The 22726-nt window shown below is 35.8% G+C and overlaps 1 long non-coding RNA gene across 1 annotated transcript; it reads right to left on the reverse strand.

Annotated features, from left to right (window-relative positions):
• Window positions 1-1050: 1050 nt before the first annotated feature.
• Window positions 1051-17547, reverse strand: LOC125690899 (uncharacterized). The gene is made up of 4 exons (XR_007375825.1): window positions 17444-17547; window positions 7265-7299; window positions 2164-2483; window positions 1051-1874 (listed from the first exon to the last, which is right to left on the reverse strand). It is a non-coding gene; the product is annotated as an uncharacterized LOC125690899 (long non-coding RNA).
• Window positions 17548-22726: the final 5179 nt, after the last annotated feature.

A 22726-nucleotide genomic window follows, 5' to 3' on the forward strand; every position in this document is an offset into this window, starting at 1 on the left:
CCAGATTAAACTTTCTGATAGCAAAAATCTTTGTGTCATGCTTTTCCTGTATTTTCTCCTCAGCTGAAAGATTATCACCAAGAACTACTTAGAATTAATTACTAAGCACTGCACCTTCCTCAGGTATATTCCAAAAGCGTTCCTTACTCAAAAAGAACCTTATCAGTTTCCCCCACTATGACCAACATATCATCTTATTCATAACTCTTTACACATTTCTTCAAAAGGTACTATCTACAGACCAAATTTTGCAGCATTTCTTTTCTGGATACTCTAGACTTCTCTCATAATTTTAGCCAAGAAAGTCTCACAGCTTAAAGGGAAGGTGACCTTAGACACTTATTGCTGTTAACTGCCTTGAATACCTTTTAGATGTTCAGGATTTTCTGCAGTCTGACCTAAAATACTGCATATTCCACTGGGTCTATTTACTTCAAGTTTAAATTACTTTTCAATTTGTGTTTCTCATGTCATATTTTCTACCAGTAACTTTACTTGGCATCTTATTTTAACATAAAGCCAGAAGAAAGCAATTTACAAAATTAAGACTTGCACTGCCCTTTATGCCCTTCCCTGCGTATTTCCACTCTCGCGTCCTCTTCATCTTTCTTCAGAAGGTGTGACACTCTTGGGCATTCAACAAGCTTATTTGAGAGCTCACACAGCAGATGGTAAAACGTTGCTGTTTGGTATTTAGCGCTCTTTGAGGATAACTGAAGGTGATACTATTGTGTCAGCATACATCACGTCTAAGATACCAGATGCAATGTGAATTGCAAATGGCAGTTTTGAAAAGTGAAATACAATACTCAAAAATTGTATCTACTCAGTACTTCATTGTGTGTTAGGTTCATTTCAGACTGAGAATTAACTTGGGAACTTAGTATCAGTTCTGGAGTACTTGAAGCAGTTGTATGTTACTTCCAGAACTTTGCGCAACTCAGGAGTAACATTTTAACACCACAGTGAATAAGGATTTACAAAATATAATAGCTAATATGTTACATGAATATATCCAGCAGAAGAATAGGCATGCATATTGAAAACTGTCTTCAGTAACATAGGAGATAGTGATTAGTATTTACTTTTTCCTCCCTTCCATGAAATATCTTTCTCTTCTAAGCACATGTCAGACTATTAAGTTTGTCAGAGGAAAACATCAAAATTGAACTCATATTGGATATCAGAAAGATGCATTTCTATTTGAAAACCTTTTATTACAAGCATGTATTGCCATCATGCTCTCCAGCAATAACTGTGCAATTAACAGGAAAAAAGTTGTTGTTTTTTTTTTCCCCCTATCTATTTGTGGTTAAGACCTAGATACTGCAAGGAAATTCGTAGGTACATTTCCTTCCATATAAATCCCATTTAATTGTGTTGAGTCATGTTTTTAGAAAGACATAAAGAATTACATACCTATATGATTGGGTTAAGATTAGATACTAATGAAATTGTCTATTTTCTTTAAGAAGGATTTATGATCTAATTTTCTGTTAGATCTTTTCCTCTATTTGTTAAGATATCCTTACAGTTTATTCAGTGTTTTAGCATATTTAAAATTAAGTTTCTCTTCTACCCTTCACTACCCTTAAGTGATGGCAACATAAGGCTTTATAGGTTCCTTATAGGAACCTATATCAAAATATAGGAACCTATAGGAACCTATACCAAAATATAGGTTCATTGTTAGAATACAGTTGAAGCATCTAAAGGAGGGTGATGAAGATGATGAAAGGCCTAGAGGACAACTAAGGCCCAGGTTTGCTCAGCCCAGAGCAGAGGAGCTGAGGATACGCCTCATGGCAGCTGCATCTCTTCACAGGGAGCAGAGGGGTAGCACTGAGCTTTGCTCTCTGTATCAGCAACAGGGCCTAAGGAAATGAAATGGACCTGTGGATTAGAGATAAGGAGAATATTCTTCACCAGAAAGTAGTAGACATAAAACAGGATGACTAGGTTAGTGGGCACAGCTCTGAGCTATTAAAGTTTAAGAAGTATTTGGGTACTTATAATACAATGGAAAGCACAACAATAACAGCAGAGCAGTAAGATCCTAGGCTGTAGCAAGGATTTAGTCAAAGATAACAGCCACAGAGGTAGGGAGAGAAAAAACAACAACATAAACAACAAAAAAAAACCACCAGGAAAGGAGTGTCTTACCTTCAGAAGGCCTCCAGCATGCAGAGATCTCCACAGAATTACTATTGCTTTCCCCGCCAATCCTTAAATGAGGCCTGGGAAGGGGTGCATCCTGGTTCTACCCCTTCCACTCTCTTAGGCACATTGCATGCAGCTGAGCTTCCCTGCATTGGCCTGGCCTTCCCGCCAGGTGCTCAATCACTGGGTCAAGATGTGAATTTTCATTTCTGCTACAGCAGTGCCTTCACACGTATGGTTTGAATGTTGGGTGGTCCTACGTGGAGCCAGCAGTTGGACTCAATAATCCTTGGGTTGCTTCCAGGTCAGGATATTCTATGATTCTGTACAATAAAGGAATGATATATGCTTACTTTGTAAGCTAATTAACAAGTAATATATTTTAGAAGAAGGAAATGGGTTACACGTGATCTGAAATAAATATATTGCTTTTGAACACTGGAAAAACAGAAAAATTCAAGCTTTGTTTTTTAAGTACCAAGGGAAGAAAGAACTCTATTAGTTTTTAATGTGATTTCTTAAGAATGACTTTGCAGCATATTTTGAATCTGATAACAGAACTTTCTAGAACAAAGGAATATGATGAAACACAGGACACAATAACAAGAGAGTTGTGGGAAGGGTATTTTGACAATATTGGAAACTTGTTATCATTTTAAAAGTTCTGCAGGTTCTTTTGGAAGAAGTTGTATTTTGAAGTAGGGAAATACGTATATGTTGTTATTGTTAACTATATATTGTTGTTCCCTTTAAATAATATTCAGTCAGGTGATTCTGATAGGAATGATGACACCATAAACCTGTTTATAATAGATTAAAGGTTTATATATTCAGCAGCAGAATCAGTGATCTGAATTCTATTCTTGGATTTTATTACTTTTTAGTAGTATAATAGATAAGAAGTAGCCTTTTCTTTCACATTGATTGATATTTATCTTAAAATCCAAGTTAACCAAATATGAATTTGCAAAAAGAGTGAGTATAGGAAAAGGATAGAGATGTTTTAAAGCAATCGTACAAAACTAAATGAGAGTATTCCATGGAAAGAGTGGACTAATAACTTTTTTTGTTAACAAAACCATTGCAAAATATGGCTGTTGAGAAATATATTCTAATTAAAAGTTCTCTTGACTGGAAATCAGTATTGCACCTGTGTATAACTACAATGCAGTCTCATAGGCAAGATGGCTGTTTAATGTATTTGTATGCAAATGGATGATCAAATTTAAGGTTCATCTAAGAGGGAGAGAAGGATTAAGAAAGATTAAGAGAAACACACTTCTAATTCTGTTACCAGCAAGCTCTATGCTGTTTCAATGTTTAGTGTGAATATTCAAATTCCTTTAATTTTGAATATGAGCAACTATTTTAATGTTCCTCATGAAATATTTTGTTATGATAGGAATGCTTGGAATGGCTCTCAGAATCTCAATGATCTCTTGTGATATATTTTTCATTTCCCAGTAAAATTAGAGAACAAAGTCACAGCTTTACATTGTTTACCTGATTAATTCTAAGTTAATCAAATGCAGCAAAAGTTTCTCTATTGCTATGGAAAGCAACACTAATTGTTGTAGAATGGTTGTAAAACTCTGGAATGTTCTTCCTTGGCACATTACACATTTCTTGGGGACATGGGATACGTCCAGGGCTTGACAAGCTGTAGTCATTCTCATTAAACTTATGTCAACATAAAACATTGCATTTTGCATAAAAGAACAATTATTCAAACCTGTATTAAGTTCATATTAATGAGCTGAAATCTACAAAGAATAGATTTAAAATGCAATCTCCTTGATAAGGATGAAGGTTATTTAGAAAGAAACTTTTCTAAACACTGTGTTAGAGTCAGCAACTGGTGTTTGCTTCTTAAAGAAACCCCCTGAGAAGTGTTTTGTGTTTAATAAACTGCTTATATAATTTGTGTTTACTGTCAGGTTCTGATAGAATTGTACTTAACTTTTCTTAAATTAGTTTCTTCACTTAGACTCCATCAGCCTCCTCCATCATCCCCAAAGAATTCTGAATCATTTACTTAATTCTATCAGGTTTACTTAATTCTATCATCAGCACAGATGCCTGAAACAATTTGTTTTTAACATCCAGTTATGTGACCAAGCTATCCGACTGTAATTCTGCTGTTGAAGAAAGATGGAGTCAAAGCACTGCTATAGTGTTCCTGGAGAGACTCTATTTGGATGGAAAGAGATAAATAGGATGCCTTTCCATTCATGCTGTGTAAATGTAAACTGGGAAAGCGTTGAAGCATCTGTGAACCACAGTGCTAGTTGTGGACAGTTGGCTGGGGCCTCAGTTGGCTGGGGCCTGTGGGCCACCTGTATTTGACTCACTTATCTTTGTGATTAGTCAAATTAAAAATACCAAAATAAGTTTTCAAAATGTTAGGAGCCTATGCACCAAGAATTTAACCTTGCAGAATAACTATGTGTACTCCTTCAGATGCAAGACAGTTTTTATGTATGTTACAAAATTACGCACTTTTTTCTCTATATAGAGTAGTTCTAATCTTGATGAATTTTTGTTAAAATACAAATTCTTTCAATTAGTCTGCAGTGATCAGCTCTATTAATGTAATGGTTCTAAAGGAAGGTGGTGATAGTTATTTAAGATAAAGAACTAAACAAGTTACTATTTTAAACAGAGTTAAGCAAAAAGAATGTCGCCTTCTTCAATTTCAGTATGCCTTCTTCAATATCTCTGCCTCAGTTACTTCAAATGACACAGTCAACACGTTACCCTCACAGGAATGCTTCTTATTCATACAAGTTTTTCTGTAATTTAACCCAGGTACTACAGTTTTGACACACTGAGGGACAAAATTCAGAGCCCAAGAGTATTTTTGCAGTAAGACACCTGTCACATAATATTTAAAAGAATCGCATGTGTTTGCAAGAGAGTAAAATGCTTGTATATTTTTGGAAATTATTTCATGTGTTTGAATGCATAAATGCTGCTTATGTTTTGCCTGCTATTTTGATCTTTACTCTTTATTGTATTTATGGACAATTTCTAAATAGATAGGATTTAAATGGAGACTCTCTGAATCAAGAAATAAGTTTTATTACTTTGTTGTAAATAAGTTGTCCAAAAGTTGAAGTATTTATTCTGAGCTGGTCTACAGGGAATGATGAAAAATCATCACTTACAAAAGCATGAAATAAAATGCCATGTAAAAACCTTTTTGATATTCTAGATCACTTACATATGTAATGATTGCAGCTACAAAACAATAAAAGGAAAGGTTTTCTAAAGGCCTTGAAACAGGACAGGTGACATACAACCCAGTTTAAAATGATATTCAAGATGTAAGCATGTTGGAGGATACAGCAGCAATATTGCATTATTTAGTATATGTTAAAGTTACCTCCAGTTGGTATAAAAACCCTTCCCTAGAGTCTTCACTAAGTGGGTAACACAGGACATTATGAGGGTGAGCAATATACATCTTGTATTAATACACTCTGTCAAGCAAAATTATTATGCATATGAAGTCCATGTAGTATAAAAAACAAGCAAACAATGAGCTGACTGCTGAGTCAATAATGTCACAGCAAACAGGAGCTATTGATTCAGTAGGGTTTTTACACTGCCAAAAATTGATAGCTTTACTAGAGTGCAAAAATATGAAACAGACACTATTGAATAAAAAGCTGTATATTTTAATTACTCAAATGCAGACAGAAAAAAGTCTAGCCTGTTCTGAGATGTAGATTTGTTTTAAATATTTTGACATTTGAAATCAGTTTTCAGTAGAATCAACTAATACTTAGAATACCTTTAATCATACTTTTTATCATGCTTTAAAGCAGTAGGTTGTTAGATAATAGTAAAGCTGTGTATTTTTTATATTTCTGTTCAAGCATAGCATTCTGCTTTTATGATAGCCATTTGAGAGTGAGAGTTAAACTGGAAATTAAGAGGAGGGGGGAAGACTTTTAACTCACTCTCGAGTCCCTTGAGTTAATGAATTTATTTGCCATGAAAGTGACAACGCACTGGAACAAGCTGCTCAGAGAGAATGTGAAGTCTTCTTCTCTGGAGATACTCAAGACCTGTTTGGACACTTTTCTGTGTGATCTACTGTAGGGAACCTGTTTTGAAAGGGAAGTTGTGTTCTGTGATCTCCACAGTTCCCTTCCAACCCCTGCAATTCTGTGTGATTTTGTGAATTAATACTGTGTCTGAGTAAATCATGTATATAGAGTTGTTTTCCTGAACTATCACGTAGAAAGTTGTAATTTAAATAATGTTACATAAATGTGTAATTTCTGTAAATGTTTGGTCAAAGAATAAAATATGATTTCCAGTATGGCTAGGCATTATTCAATATTCAATCTACCTGAGAAAGAAAGAGGTTGGAGGAATCAAACAATTGAGTAATGGTAAGAAGATGTTTAAAGGTCTAAGACAGACAGATATAAGTAGGATTGCTTTGAATTGTACTGTCTTCATATTTGTCTTAATGAAAATAGTTTAAATCAAACTTACTGCAATGCAAATTACTATTTTTGTTCCAATTTCAAGCTAAATTCACTAGATGACCTGATGTAACACTGGAATGCTGTCAAAATAATATTTTCCAAGTACAAGTTTTTAAATTTAAATATGCAGTCTAGTCTTCTGCTATAGAAAAGACAAAACAGTGAGTCTTTTGTAAGGTACTGTGATAATTACTTTGATTATTTGAAATTGGAATTATGCTTAAAGTTTCCAAATAATGAGGGATATTTTAAACTTTTAAAGTAACTTTTAAAATATGCTGATTTGTTTATTATAGGTTTATAAGCATTTGCAGTACTGTAGGGACTAAAGACTTGTACGTGAACACAAAATAACAAGTTGGGGGAAAATCTGTAACTCAGTAGCAGGAGGATTAACTCCTTTTACCTGCTGCTGTATTGATCAATCTTCATTGCTTTCAAAACCAGTGATCCTCCTAAGGCTTAGTATAACATCAATATTATACATGGTCATTCTTCCCATTGCTGTGTAGTATGTTTAAAATTCTCTCATCAGAGGAGTAAAACAAACAAACAAACGACCTTCCCCCCACCCCCCCAAAAAAAAAGAAAATACAACCTACCTCTTCTCCTCACTGGTGTGAAATTGTGAAATGTCCTTTCAGATTTGAATTAGCATGAAGGAAAAAAAAAAAGCAAAGTTGAGCAGCACTGCAGAATGTGGCTTGTTGTAAAGTTGAAGACAAATTCCTTGGAGTAACATGTCACGCAGTGCAATGTTGCTTAAAATTTCATCAAAGGGAAAGAAATAATGAAGATGTCCTTTTCATTTTTTCTTATTTTTATTTTTTCCTTTTCTTTTTTTTTTTTTTTTAACTGAAAGCTTATTCCCAGAAAAGAATTGATTGAGTGGTGCTGGGAAATTTTGATTGGCTTTGGCATTGCCTGCGCTTTTTCAAAGCAACCATTGCAAACACCTACATTCTACACTGACTATGTGCTCCTCTAGAAAAAAAATGAAGGCATCAGATCATTATGCATGATGTAAAAGTACAATAAAGCCTAGCTATACCTTATTTTGTGGATTTACTGAACGCATGCAAGGCTAAGGACTGCACCAGTGGTTATGTTGGAATTCACCTGGCAAATAGCAGCCAGCAAAGCCTGAACATGCTATTAAAACATGAATGATAACGGAGTGTATATTTTTTACAGATTCTGACTATAAATAACAAAATGTTATTCATTTAGAAAGGAAGGTAAGGCTAATTAGACCTTTGAAAAGGCATAGAGATCAGGTTCCTAGGATGACAGAAAGTACTATATCTTTCTTGGTATTTCACTTAAAATGAAGAATGACCTACACCATTGAATATATTCTCTAGGAAAGGTCTAAACTCTTTAGTATCATTCAAAGAAAAGAAAGATGGCTGGCTCATACTCACTGGACCAGGCAGCTGCACACCAGTTTTCATAAGCCTTTTCTCAAATTGCTCAGTAGGACTAACATATCTCTCTATTTCTAGCAATTTTGCTAGAATCACCAAGTGTATAATCAGGGCCATTACACTTCATACTCATTCTGCACAGATGTAAATGGTAACTGTAGTTGAGAGCAGGGGAAAGAAATTGTAGAGGAATACTTCAGCCTATGGTTTCCAAATTTCTCTCTGAATCTTAATTCCATTTGTTCTTTCCAGGCACAAAACCTGAAGATTTGGCATTACTGCCTTGATCATTAAAACAGAACAGTGCCTCAAGAAATTATTATGTTATTGGATGTCTTATAGCAAGGGTAGTAAAGAAGAGATCCATCTCAAGATACAAAATGCAGACAGGCCCCTTTTTTTGCTTTTCTTAGCCATTGACAGAACATCACATAAGGTTTAATAATAACCACCCTCTCCCTAATGCAGGGAAAAGCAAAACAAAGATGAAAGAAACAAGAATTGGAAGCCATCCGTACCATTCATTCAGCAGAAATCACATTCACAGTCCTCATTCTTATGTCTACCCCAAATGGTTGTTTTCAGTTGAAGAACAACACTACCTCTTCTTGACTGCAACTGCTATGTATGGGAGTTACTAATTTCTGGAAACTGCACAGTGACCTCTTTTCATGGACTGGATTATGATCAGTCTCAGAGATGCTAAAGTATTTAAAAGCTTTGTTACGATCTAGTGGGGTCAGACAAGGTAGAGGATTGTCTCCATTAGGTAATATCATAATATTTTTGTTGGCATTTCTGAGGAATGTGTTCTTGTCTTGATGAAACACTATTCCTTCTCTACAAGTCCTGCAAATTCATTTGAAAACCAGTGGCCGAATTATTTCAGTTTTCTTTTCCACCCAGAATCCTTAGTATGGCAAATGTAGAGAAGAAGCAAAATTATTTTGTCAATAAACGATTTTCTCCGTACACCTGAATACTGGCATTAATGTTATTAAAAGCTTTATTCTGCTTGCCCCCCCACCCCCACAAAAAAAAAAAAAAAAAACAAAAACAAACAACACACATCTTCTGCAGAAATGACTGCAAATATAGCACTAAAATAAGAATAAAGTTGATTAGCATGGAGCAATTAATTTGTGGAAGATACTCTATAAATCATTTTATAAATGTGGTTTATGATCTATTTATAAAATGGTTGGAGATGCTTAATAAAATTTTACTGGATACATGGAAGAAATAAAAGCAGGTATAGTATGAGAGATAATGTGTCTGACATTAATGTTTAAGCATACCCTGATTTCAACATATACAAATAATCTATTCCTTATGCTTAGGCTATACAGCATTAGTTTGAGATAATTTGAGTACGATCACAGCCTTGCTGTGGGTACATCACATATGGAAGAGGGAATTAGTGATGAAAGTAAAATTGTCTCTGCATGAATATTCAAACATTTTATACATATGGAACGCTGAATTTTATAATCTTATGCCATTCAAGTCATGCAGCTCCTGAGCTCACTTCACTGTGCTTTTCCTCACATCAACATATCATTTTTAGCTAGAGAGGAATGGATATTAGTTACTACTCTTAGCATGGGAACCACCATTGAGAATACAATCAATTTAAAAATAGTTTTAATTGCTGTGATCTTCCCAAGACTTTCTACACATTTTTATGGTTGCATTTTTTTCTGATGGGGGTTTCATGGAAGACATTAAAAAAAAAAAAAGAAGAGAGAAACTTCTGGATCTTACTGAGCAAGTGCACTAAGTATTTTCAGAGTATGAAATAAATCATCAGACACACTCCTTCCTCGTTGTTCAAGTAAAATTATGCCACATGAAAAAACAAGTCATAATTGTGTACTTAATTCTTTACTTTGATATGTTTTCATAGTTGACAGCTTTTCTTATCATTTTTATTTCACTTCAGTTACATGAAAAAATAATGTAACTGCTTAGAGCCAGACTACATGACAAAATTTACCATGTGGGAAACAGATCCTGTGCAGTATATGTCTCATCCTGTCAAGTCAGACAGTCTACTCATTAGTGGGATTCATTTATACGTGAAAGTTTTACCATAGGCTTTTTGTTATCAAGAAGAGATACTTAAAAAGAAGCATGGCTTAAATAGTGGAATACACAAGTTAGAATTTGTGCAAATATGAAAGACATAGTGTTATTCTCTAAAGACTTTTGACATTTGTATCTTGGTTTTATTCTGATCAGCCAAAGGCAGGGTTAGCCTTTGATCCCATATGAATGTAACAACCTGGAATGCAATCATTTTTTAAATCTTGGTTCATTGTATCCTTCAAATGCTCTGTAGGATATCTAGGTCAGAATTAATATAATACCAAGTATAAGTCAAGTTGCATCATTTGGTGATCATTCTATGATATTACTGCCAAGACAGAACTTGTCAAAATCTTTTCACTTGGTAATATAAAGACTTGCTGTGCACAGGCAGGATTCAGATGTTAAATGCAGGAATCAGTTAAATACATCCCATCTTAAAATACCAAACAGCATTATGATATATTGTTCCTACTGTGTCACATCTCCCATTATAAAGTTCTGCCTTGCTTAATGTTCAGAACTTGAAATCATACTATTGTAAAAACAGCTGATTATCTATGCAGTTGCGGAGTGCAGCTTCCTTGAGCACACAGTACTGTGCTTCTTAGATCTGCTTTGAGCAGGTGGGATGTTCTCCTCAAAAACGATAGGTGCTTTTCCCCCTCCTTGGCAATGTGGCCTTTATTCTGTGGCCATTATTCTGACATTAATGTTTGCTTCCCTCCTAGAGTCAAGGGCACAGGTTATTTATTCAGATAGCTTCAATATATCCACTGCAATTTCCCTGCTTCTATATCGGAAAAATTGTTGCATCCTGATCTTCCCAGTCATATTTTTCTCCTGTATATGCTGCTTAAATGAAGTACTCAATAAATACAGATAATTGCTGGCTTATCTACTGTAGAAAAGGTTCAAAGTATGTGTTTAGAAGACAATTTCTTTCTGTTTACAGAGGAGATCTTTCATTGCCGACATTATTAACACTGTTTTCCCAGAAACAATAAAGCAAATTCAGAAGATAGTGAGTTCACAATTCTATCATATATTACATGAAACAAGAATTGCCACGGACTGAAATATAACTGAAATGGTTCCAAAATCGAGCAAGAACATTTCAGAATGTTCTAAGCCTTCCACAACTTAATCTGCTGGGTATGTAGAAAATTAATGCTTTTCAACTATAAATTATTGAGGCATTGCAGCTAGCATATAGTCCAAGTATTGAACTATAGTCCAAGTATTGATGGATACAGTTCTTCTGTTTGTAGAGTATAAGAGGCTGTATGACTAGAGCTTATAAGATCATGAAGGAATGGAAAGTATAAATTCAGATTTTTTTTGGTTGGTTGATTAACCCAAACCTAACCTTTAGAACGGGCTAGTCAAGTATATATAGAGTATGTCTATAGAAAGATACTAAAGGAAACAGACAGCTAGATATCTATTATTTCTCAATCAACTTATGTGAGTGCTGGGGAGTCTTAAGAGAATGGATTCCAGAAAGTAGAAAGGCTTTTGTGTTCCTTATTAGCATTTACTACTTCTACTGTCAGAGTATATGAGGGGCATGACCAGCAGGACAATTTCTCTAATTTTGAAGCCCAGTCAGGTCTCTATATTGCTCCTTAAAATTTGAAAACACAGACATTCTGTGCAGTGGTAGTGAATGACAATTTCAGAACTGCAAAAATACCACACTTTCTTTAACCATACCTTAGTACACAGATTGTTATGAGTGAGAGATCTTAGGAAATGTTCCCAGCCATTTTAGGAAACAAAGCAAAAGTTGCCAATCTCTCAGGCTAAAATTCAGAAGAAAAATAGACATAAGTCAATAGACTATAGTTGTCTTAAACAGAGCATACTCAGAATCTCTTGGGTTAGACAGGTTAAATAAAAGCCCTGAAAATAAACTTATGACATACTTCTTTTTATTGATGGTGGATTCTGTCCAGCAGCATTGACTTTTTGTCCAGCAAATCTGACTGCCAGAGTTAAAATGAACAGTCTCCTGCTGGTGAAGATATCACTCCTATTTCTGTAACCTCAGATATTTGTCCACGTACTTATTCCCTTCCTAGCTTATCTTAAGAGCCTGCCATCTACACATAACCTATCTTCTTGCCTTCTATAACCTGCACTCTAAAAGCTTTTTCCCTGAGCAGGCTCAAGCTGCTCTGTGATAGTGCTTAACAAAATTCTATATTAATAGTTGATATAACACAGCTGTACTATTTACTTCCATGATAATGCTGCACTCCTTCCTACTTTATTTTCACCCCTAACTGCAAGCTTTTAAAGGCAACCTTTATTTATGGTGGGGTAACTGCTGAGGCTAGGCTCTCCGGGTGAAAAAAAAACTTATGTAGGCTTAAGGGATTGAACTAGCTTTGTGTATATAGATGCATTTTTGAAGGATAATGACTGTATACAATCATAGTCAGCTAGACGTGTTCTCTGCATGACTATTATCTTGATTTTTTGATAGACTCCCCCTTTCAAGGGAGTAACATAATTATGTTCCACTAGCTTGTAACTGTCTCCTATTGAACCTGACTTTGTGGGAGGCTGACTGTGATCTGCTTCCCTTTTCGTTTAGGAAGAGTGCATTTTTGCTTTGTAAAAGGCAATTTGCAAAGACCTTTGAGCTATTGGTATGAACAAATGGGCTGAAATGAGGACTAAGAAACAGCCTTACTAACAAGACAGTGTACATCTAAATTTCTTTACAAAACTGCTTCTCATGTGTCTATTTATATTGTTACTGAAAGTTTTCTGAAATACTGTGATAAAGCAATCATGGATTTTTATCTCCAGGAAACTGAACTGGTGGGTTGCAAGGACATGAGTTGCAGATGCTAAGTAGTTGGACCATGTTTTCTCTAGGGATGGTAATTTGTGAGATATTGCATCATTCTCTCGAGAAGCAGCTTTTGATCAGTTCAAACCTATGACTCACTCCTGCATAGCTTGCTTAAACCAGTCCCATCTATGTCCAGCTATACATGAAGCTCTGTGAAAAAGGGTAAAGAATACTTTGGGGAAATACATAATTTATTTCTCACCAGTCTCAAAGCATATTGACTTAACAAGAAGTTTGCAAATCCTGTATAGTACATGTTTTTGTACTATTTTTAGATTTCATGACATTTCCTAATTATATTTTAGAGTAAGAGCAAGTTTGCCTTCACCCAGTCTCTGTCTCAGCCATGCTCTAAAACTCAGAGCAGTTCAATGTAAAATATTGTTTTAAGCTTAATAAATGATGAATTCTAGCTTTTGAAAAGGAAGGTAACTACAATAAAAATCTTTAGCAATGACCAGAGTACTCTTAATCATCATGTGATTTTCTAGCTCTTATAATTTTGTTCATCTGAATTTGTAAAAAATCCATAAAAATCAGTACATCTAAATTGGACTGATGCCAAAATGAGTGAAATCAGAAGCTGACATTCATATCCATTTGGGCTTGACGCTACCTGCATGAAACACACAATGAGAGTCATAGCAGTGTGACTATTTTTACATTGATTGCAGCAGATATGTGCACTGGAAAAATGTTGACCCTGTTACTCATGTACCCCCATTACTCTTTGTGTGCTCTTTTCTGTTTGTGTGCTCATGTTCTGTTATTTAATACACAGGTTGGTGATCAGCTTGGTAAAAAACTGGTAGCTTCTCCAAAAAAATCTATGCCTTTGACAGATTAGTCTACAGATATTTTCTACATATTAATAGATTCACTATTTATTTTAAATGAAATTTATGTGCCTTGTCTAATATTTTATTAACTTTTATGAACTTAAGAAAGGTTTTCCTGTTGTGAGATGATACAGTCTTAAAAAATAATACTTATTTTGCTATTTGTTCTTCATATAACCTTAACAGCATATTTTCTCTTAAGAAAAATATCCATGCAGGAAGCTGAGAATAGTATGCGACTTGTGATACAAGACAGTGCTTACGTGTCAAACTAGGCTAGGGAATTGTAGAAAAGCTGGAAAGTAGCATGTTTGAGGGGACAAATATAAAAGCTTTCTGGCACGGATAATCCTCTAAATTCATTTATTGAGATCCTGGACGTTGGAAGCAAAGGGACTAGTTCTCCCTCCCTCACAAAGGGAGAAAATTCTGAGTGCTAGCCCTGAATATCTCTTATAAGCTATCTCTGCAGGATGGTAAAGGTACAGAGATAGCCATTGGGATGCCAGTGGTTCTTGATGTGCATGAACGCCATTCCTTCCTTCATTACTCAGCCAAAAATCAAAGTAGTGCTGCCTATCCTGGAATAAAATTCCCTCTAACAATCCCAGTTTAATAGGCAGCTTTATCTTATAAAGGGTTCATCACCCCAATTAGTATGGCCTATGAGTCTTCATGTACTTTCCATATTTTTTTCTTGTATTCCTGATAGAATTGTCTGCCAATCTTCATCTTTCACTAAATGTTTAAGACTCTACTCATACAATCTGGATTTCCAGAAGAAAGGAAATACCCTGAGTAGATCTGATACTGTATAATCAATGGATATCAAAATGTTACAATCACAAAATAAACAAGAGAGTTAGGCAAAGTGGACTATGATAACAACAGAAAATAAATGGAAGGCTTACCATTATGCTGGGCTCACCACAAAACACCAGAAGGAAGGATCTCCAGACAAGATCCTTCCCCACTGGTAGCTCTTAAATAGGTCTAGGAGGGCTGGAGCCTGGCTCCACCCCTTCCGGCAGCACAGGTGAATTGCCTTCACCTGTGCTCCTCTGCCTGACTCAGGGCTCACCTCAGGTGATCAATCAGAGGTTCAGGCCGTGACTCATCAGTTCCCATACAGATACCTTTTTCTTCTCTTCCTTATTGGTTAAGCTAATCATGAAGATCCTTCGTTACTTTCACAATAAAGCTGCATTTTATAGTACTCTTTGACAGTCAGCATACTATATATCCTTTCTAAAATTCCGTAAATATTTGGAATTTCAAAAGACCAGAAAAGAGAGAGAGGGAATTGCTCTTTGTGGCTCCTAAATTACAGGTAATGAATGGAGAAAAAGGCAAGAAATCTGCAACCTTGCACTTCGGAGTTTACACGCTGTGGGATTGTAGGTTAATACTGGCAAGGGCCTGCTGCAAAGAAGCCTGCAGCAGCTGTTGCTCTGTACACTGGTTTCAAAGATCATGGGCTACAGAACAAAGGAGGGGGACATAAGCCATGAAGAATGCTGATTAAATTCAGAGCAGATAAGACGTTAAAGATCATGATGTGCTATTTCCAGACTATTGAACGTGGTTGTGGGGAACAATTACAGGTGCTTGAAGTTTCCATGACTACAGTGTTAATAAAACACACGGTAAAAAGAAAACTTTGGAGGATCAAGATTGCAGTCTTGAAAAATCTAGATAATTTTTTTTTAAGACCAACTGTGCTTTTTCACTAAATGAATTTATTTACTTCAATATGGTGCCTAATGTTGACTTTCTTTCTTTGGAGGCAGACAAATTAGTGTAGTTCAAATGCAGAACATCTATCTTATATTAGCAGTCTGCATCATGAAATCTCGCAAAACCACTGTTTCTGTAATTTTCTGCAGAAGAGCTTATCATATCCCACATCCTCAGTACTCCATTAATATATTTAATGTTAGTTCCTCTTCTCTTTACTTCTGTTCATGTGCAAATATATCCAGAGATTAATAGAAAGTAGAAACTTCACAGCATAGGAAAAATAAGCAACTTAAGATGGATCAGATTTATGATTTATATTTAAAACATGAGTGGAATTTTTTCCAAAAAAAGTGGCAAATCACTGCTTATTTGCCTCTCTTCCCTATTGTGTCAAAATGCAAGTAGAAAGTAAAATCAGAATTCCATCAACAAGTTTAACCAGATTTACAGAAGATTTACAAACTCTTCTTTAAAACTTTTTCATTCCACACAGTTTTAAGCTGAAGATCTCTAAGAAACTTCAATTGAAAATTATGTGGCAAGTATGTATATTAACTATAAATCAAATCACTTTTAAAATACATTTAGAAACTTTCTCTTAATAAGTGTATAGTTACAATTATTTTCATGTACTAGCACTACAGAATAACACTAATTAGTGCCTTAATATGTTGGTATTTTTAAACAAAATTATCTGTAATTTCCTTTGAAAGCTATGTTTAATCTTCACTAAATTATTTCAGTGTTTTCAGATATACCCTCTACTAAGGCATGTAAGAAATACGTTATATGTTAATAAAAATGAATCCTCAGATTTACTCAATTTTTTCATATTTGTAAAATATGATTATCATCTGAATATATCTGATTTCTTTTCATCATGCTTTCACTGGTATCTGTACCTACAAAATCTTCTGCCTTGATTTTTTTTTAACGTATGTTTAATGATTGCTGTTTTGATGCTCAGGACTCCAACAGGCATTATTTTTTATTTTTTATTTTCTATTTTCTTTCAGTTTGATAGCTTGGGACAATAAGGTATATATTTTAAATTGCACTGACATTTTCAGATCATTTATCTTTCTGCATCATCCCAGCAGCTGGCATGCTGATTATAATCCTGAATACACATTTTTTTGAAGTTTTCTTCTAGAACTAATGAAAAAGTTTCTTATGAGACACAATCTGATTACAGTTCTGGCAATATTTTGTTCCAGCTACTGCTTCCTGCGGGTAGCATGGATGTCTTTGTATGACGTATAGCTCCCTGCTCTTACGGTTCTGATACTGTCTGGGCAGTCCTTATGGCCTCAAAACTCTCTCATACCACATGTACCACATTCTAAGGCACAGAATATATATCATACTACTTAAAAATGCTTTTTTTTTTTTTTTTTTTTTTTTTTTTTAATAAATATAATGATACTAGGGGTAATAATCTGGAACTAGAGCAACATAAAAGAATTCCTTTTAGTTCAACAATAAATCTGCCTCATGAAGTCCAGAAAAGATGTAAGAATACACAGAGTGGACATGGATGGCAGCCACCATAACAGTAAGCAATGAAAAATGAGGTTGTGAGCCATGCTGTGTCATTGCATCTGTGGGCAGGCATTTCTCCTTGGACTGGGCAGAGTACAGATGTAGCCTGAGAAAAGTACTTAGGATCATTCAGGAAAAGCAAATGATTTGAGTAATTAATTGAAGAAACATGTATTCTAAAGGTAGTTAGAAGGAGAGAGTATCTCCCAACAGTATGTGCTGAAACTGTCAATTACCTATTTTGTTAGACAGGTCTACTTCATATGTGCTTAGACTGACCTGAGAAGGCATGCTTCAGTACACCTCAAAATTTCAGTTTCCAAATGATCCAGGCAGTGCAAGTGTGGTGTACATCTCCCGTGGCATAGACATTAAGTTTTTCTTCCTATGGAATTGAACATGTAGTGAGTCAGAAAGGACTAGTGAATGTGAAACTCATTTTCCATGCAGAGTTAGAATATAGCTAAGGTACCTCCACTTAGATAATCAAGCTTCTGTTTCGATACGGGTTTAAAGGCTGCCAGCTTAGATATAAATACTGCCAATGTGAAGTCTAAAAAATCTTTGCACCCAAAATTTCTTGAGAGTTGAGAAGTTCTCAAATAAACATTGAAAAGCTGCCTTTAATCATTTCTGTTGAAAATTGATTTCTTACCACATCATTCACCAGGACTATTAATATTATTCACTATTGACTAAATCAGTTTTAAAACCATGGATTGTAATTATTGGCAATACTTCTTCCCTTGTGGATCTCAAGCTCTCATGAATGACAGGAATGGGGACTGCAAGGGTATTCTGGTGCTAAGCTGAAAATTTCTCCTGAACAAATCTGTTCTCTTGATATCAAAATACAGGCTAAGGGAAACAAGACATATATTCATCATTACATTGACTACATTAGAGTGTGCTTTTGTGCACATATGCATCTAGAGACATCACTAAGAATTTAATTGGTCCAACCAATCCTTTAGCAACTCAGTAATTCAACATACCTAACAAGGATGGAGGCACCTAATTAATGACAGAATTCACGTTGTTATTCCCCCATCTCCTCCAGCCATGACCCCTTCCCGATGCACCCTTAAGGGGCTCCTGTGAGACCACTGGCACTGACATTGGCAGACCAAGCCAGGGCTGTGAGGTGGCTCCTGAGAATGGACAGACCCCTGCCCAGTCTTCTGCTGCCTTCTGATACCAGGAAAGAGCACAATCTTGGGGCAAATTTGCAGAGGGCCTCACTGGTGTCCTCAAGCCCTAACCGAGCTGCCAGTTGTCCTATACAGAGAACCAAGGACCTCTATTTTGTTAGGTGAATCCATGCTGCAAACTGCTGAGCTGCGGTGTATCCCAGCCACCAGGGATTGCAGGGTTAGGAGGACAAAAGCGGAACAGGTGTCAATCTGCACATAACAGTTTTAAGTCAGGCTATGGCTACAAAGAAGCACACAGTGCAAGTGTTGTGTCAAAGTGCATTAGAACTGGTTGCTCTGATTCCTTCAGCAGAAGCCGAAACTTAAATACCTCATTAATCACAAGCCACTAACATATTCTTCAGAGAAACAGTCTGCAATCTGCCTCTGAATAGGAACTCTATGCAGGCAGGTACTGTCAGCATTGTTTCACCATTGCTCACATTCAGTAAATCTGCTGTTAAGTGTGCTTCTTTTCACAAAGATGAGGGGGAGACACTGGGGATACATAGGAATATGTAACTCCCTGGAACCTGCTGTGATGCAACAAAGCAGCAGCTCAACACCCTGCAGCTGTCTGCTCACTCCCCTCCAGTGGGATGAAGGAAAGAACTGGAAACAAAATAGAACTCCTGGGTTGAGATAAAGATTATTTCCTAAGACAGAAGAACAAAATGAAAACAAAACCGCTATTACCACCATTCAAGTAATGTAGAGCACCAACACGAAGGCACCATGCAGCACCATGAGGCCTCACACTACCCATGACCAATGCCTTGCAGTCCCCAAGCAGTGTCAGCAGCTAGCCAGCACACCTAGCCAGTCATTTTATTTGTAATCAGTGCATGCAAGAAGCTAATTGCTTCTCAGTAACAGAAAAAACAAGGGGGAAAGAAAAAGATAAAAGAAAAATGCTATTTTCCTAGAATTTTGTTGCTTTTGATGGATGTAATTTTACATCTTATTTTCTATCAAAGCATGCACAGAAAAAAAGATACAGGTGCTTCTTCAGGTACAAAAACTGGTTACTCTGAAATACAGTTAAACAGAATAAACATGATGTACTGAATTATGAACCTTTTCAATATTATTCTGTTAGCAAAAAGGGCCAATAGGACTTCTTTAATACATTTAATTTCACTGCTCTGGACCTACACAATTAATCAATTAATCTTCTGATCTGGTTTCAGACTTCCTACTTTCTTATTTTCATGATTTTTAAATGTTACAAAAACATTTAATTTGTCATTGGCTTTATTCCACAGTGAGTGTTAATAAAAGTGAGAATTGGTTCAGCTTTGGCCTCTTTCCACAATGAGTGTTAATAAGAGACTAAAATTAATTTCAGATCCAGATATTTAATATGATATATAGCTTATATTTGGAAACACTGATGTTTTGTAATTCATGCCATTCATGTCACTCACAATGAACCATAAAGGAAAATCACTGAGGACAAAGTATTTAATTTAGAGTCAAGATTAATTTCCATCTCAGGCTTCTGCATGATCTTCAACAAGTCATTTATTTCTTCAGTTTTCTCTCTGAAAACTGGGGGCAAGACTTCCTTCAAAAGGTTAGAACACTTAATTAATGTGTATGAACTGTTCTTATGCTTCAACACTTTTTGCCATGTTAGCAGATGAACAGAAAACTAAATTTATTTTACTTCTGAACGCTACTTCCCATATATAATCTGATTTCTTAGCTTCAGTGTGAAAATACAAAAATTCAGACTACTTAATTTTTCTAGAAATTCTCTTGATTACTAACAAGGTAAAAATGAAGGCTTCTTTCACACTAGTGTCACAATAGGACTTTTCTGTCAAGAATGAATACACAGATAGATGTATATGAAAGTGTAATAAAAATAGTGATACTATGGTTTTAAATGACTGCCTCTGTGACTAAATTCAGCTAAGAAAAGAACTTAGGACTCAGCCTTTACATCAGCTTCATTCTAACAGCATTACCTAAGATTCAGCCTCTAAAACAATTCCTCCAGCCTGCACAAAAGTAGACACTTTTTGCCTTGTTTCTGTAAAGTTCTATGACAACTTTTACACACTGATGTAACATTATTTGTTACATCAAAATTTCTGACTAATTTCCATAAATTCCCACCAGTTTGTTGTACTTAAAATCTTAGTATGGGCAAAAGAAAACAAGCGTTATGTGCAAAGGCAAGAATTTAGATTTAGATTAATGAACATTCAAATTGGTCTAATGAAGATTCAGTTATTACTAGTCCTGTTACAATTATGTTAATACTTTCTGATCAAATTCTATCAAATTAACATGATACACACACAAACTTTCTCCAGCCTATTAACATGATACACACACAAACTTTCTCCAGCCTACTGCTTTCTGTAGCTCTACCCTCCTTAATTACTGAGAGGCTTATATTGGGGTTGGATACACCAAGTTTACAGTATCCAGAGTCCTTGCTGGCATGGCATTTTCTACTTCCTCTCTGAGACCTGGTTGGGGCTATTCTTGTATTTTAATAGTATAGTTGTTGCATCTACATAATGAATCATAGAATATCCTGAGCTGGAAGGGGCCTACAAGGATTATTAGGTCCAAATCCTGGTAGCCAGAAGTGCCAACAATGCCCTGTGTGTGCCTGGCCCTGCACAGCCAGCTGGGTGAGGGAAGGTATTTTTCCCACTCTGCTCTGTGCTATGTAGCCTCATCTTGAGCACTGAGTGTAGTTTTGGGCACCACGATGTAGAGAAAAAAAACAAAACAAACAAACAAAAAAAAAAAACTGCAAGAGAGCATGCAAAGAAGGACCAAAGATGGTGAAGAGTCTAGAGGGCAAGACTTACGACAAGCAGCTGAGATGCCTTGGTTCCTTCAGCTCAAGAAGAGGAGACTGAGAGGAGCAGTTATAGTGGCCTGCTGCAGCTCATGAAGGGGCAGTGCTGATCTCTGTTCTCTGGTGACAGCAACAGGACGAGAGGGAATGACATGGAGCTGCATCAGGGGAAGGTTAGACTGGGTGTCTTTGAGCAGAACAGTATGACTTCCTGGTCTAGATGAGACTGTCATGTAGGAATCAAGTTCAGATACAGAAATTGCAGTGATCAGGAGCTCTTTATTGACACTTTTCCAAGAAGAACTGGGTAAAAGAGGAACAGACATTCTATAGTTATTTTAATTATTTTTCTGGGATTTTTTGAACTATTTACTTATAGCAGCCATTATATTCGGAAATATTAACTGCTGATTTAATATGAACTTAGCTATGACTTTCCAAGGAATGGTATTGTTTATTTGAAACATCCAAAAATCAGTGCTACACATTTTCTTACACAAAAATAACTAGATTAAAAGCTATGATACAATTGAAAAAATAACAAAAGGTAATAGGCAGGAAATTCTTCTACATGCCTTTTAATTTTCAAGCCCAATAGCAGCCATACTGGCTTATTTTCCTTCTCCAAAGGAAAATTGTTGGCATGACATGGACTTGAAATTTCTGAATTCACTGCATATTCAAACCACATAATAATAGGCATAAAATTAGAAATTATAAAATCCTGGCTTTCACCCCAATGTACTATTTCTTTCTTTCTTTTTGGTACAAAGAAGTTCATGATGTACTTTTCTATCTGCAGTTCTGTTTCAGATATGAAGCATCAAGGAATTCTGCCAGGAACAATACGTTTACCAAATGTGAGTTTTATATCAAATATATGACACTTGGCATATCTGAGGAATTTTCAACACAAACCTTTTGGCCTTTTCTCTCACATTACCATGTTGTTAAAAGACTACCTTTTTATTGCTTTTATGTGGGCGTGCTATTGCTTTAGACTGAGTTAGAGAAGAGAAATTTGAAATGTTGCTTGGCAATAATGTGTTCAGTGAGTGTGGAGAAAGGGAATTATAATGGCACTTTGGGTGGCAACTTGGAGGTCAGGGTACTTTTTGGCACAGCGGAGACCAGTGGAGTTTTTATTCAGAGGTGAGAAGAGCAGATTTTGGCAATGTGAAGCAATCAAGAAAAGGGTGCTGGAGGAAACAAAGGTGTGTGTGCAGTCTTCTTGTCCTCTGAGGCTTATCTTGTAATTTATATCCTCAGTAGTGTCAGTCTGATGATGAATAAAACTAAATGTTTGTGACTTTTAATAGTTGCAGTGTTATTCTGCCAGCACAGAATAAAAGACTTTAGACTAGATGTCAAGAAAGGTGTTCTTCAGCGCTTTATAATGATGTCTTAGGAAAAAAAAAAAAAGAAAGAGAAAGATGTTTGCTGCAAACAAGAACATCTGTGAAGTTTTTAAGTATCTGGTCTATATTTCTATATTTTCATTACCTTCCAATCACTTTCTTTGGGCTAGCAGAGCAAAAACAGAGC

Source organism: Lagopus muta, chromosome 3 (assembly GCF_023343835.1).
Source record: "Lagopus muta isolate bLagMut1 chromosome 3, bLagMut1 primary, whole genome shotgun sequence".
NCBI classification, from domain to species: Eukaryota; Metazoa; Chordata; class Aves; order Galliformes; family Phasianidae; genus Lagopus; species Lagopus muta.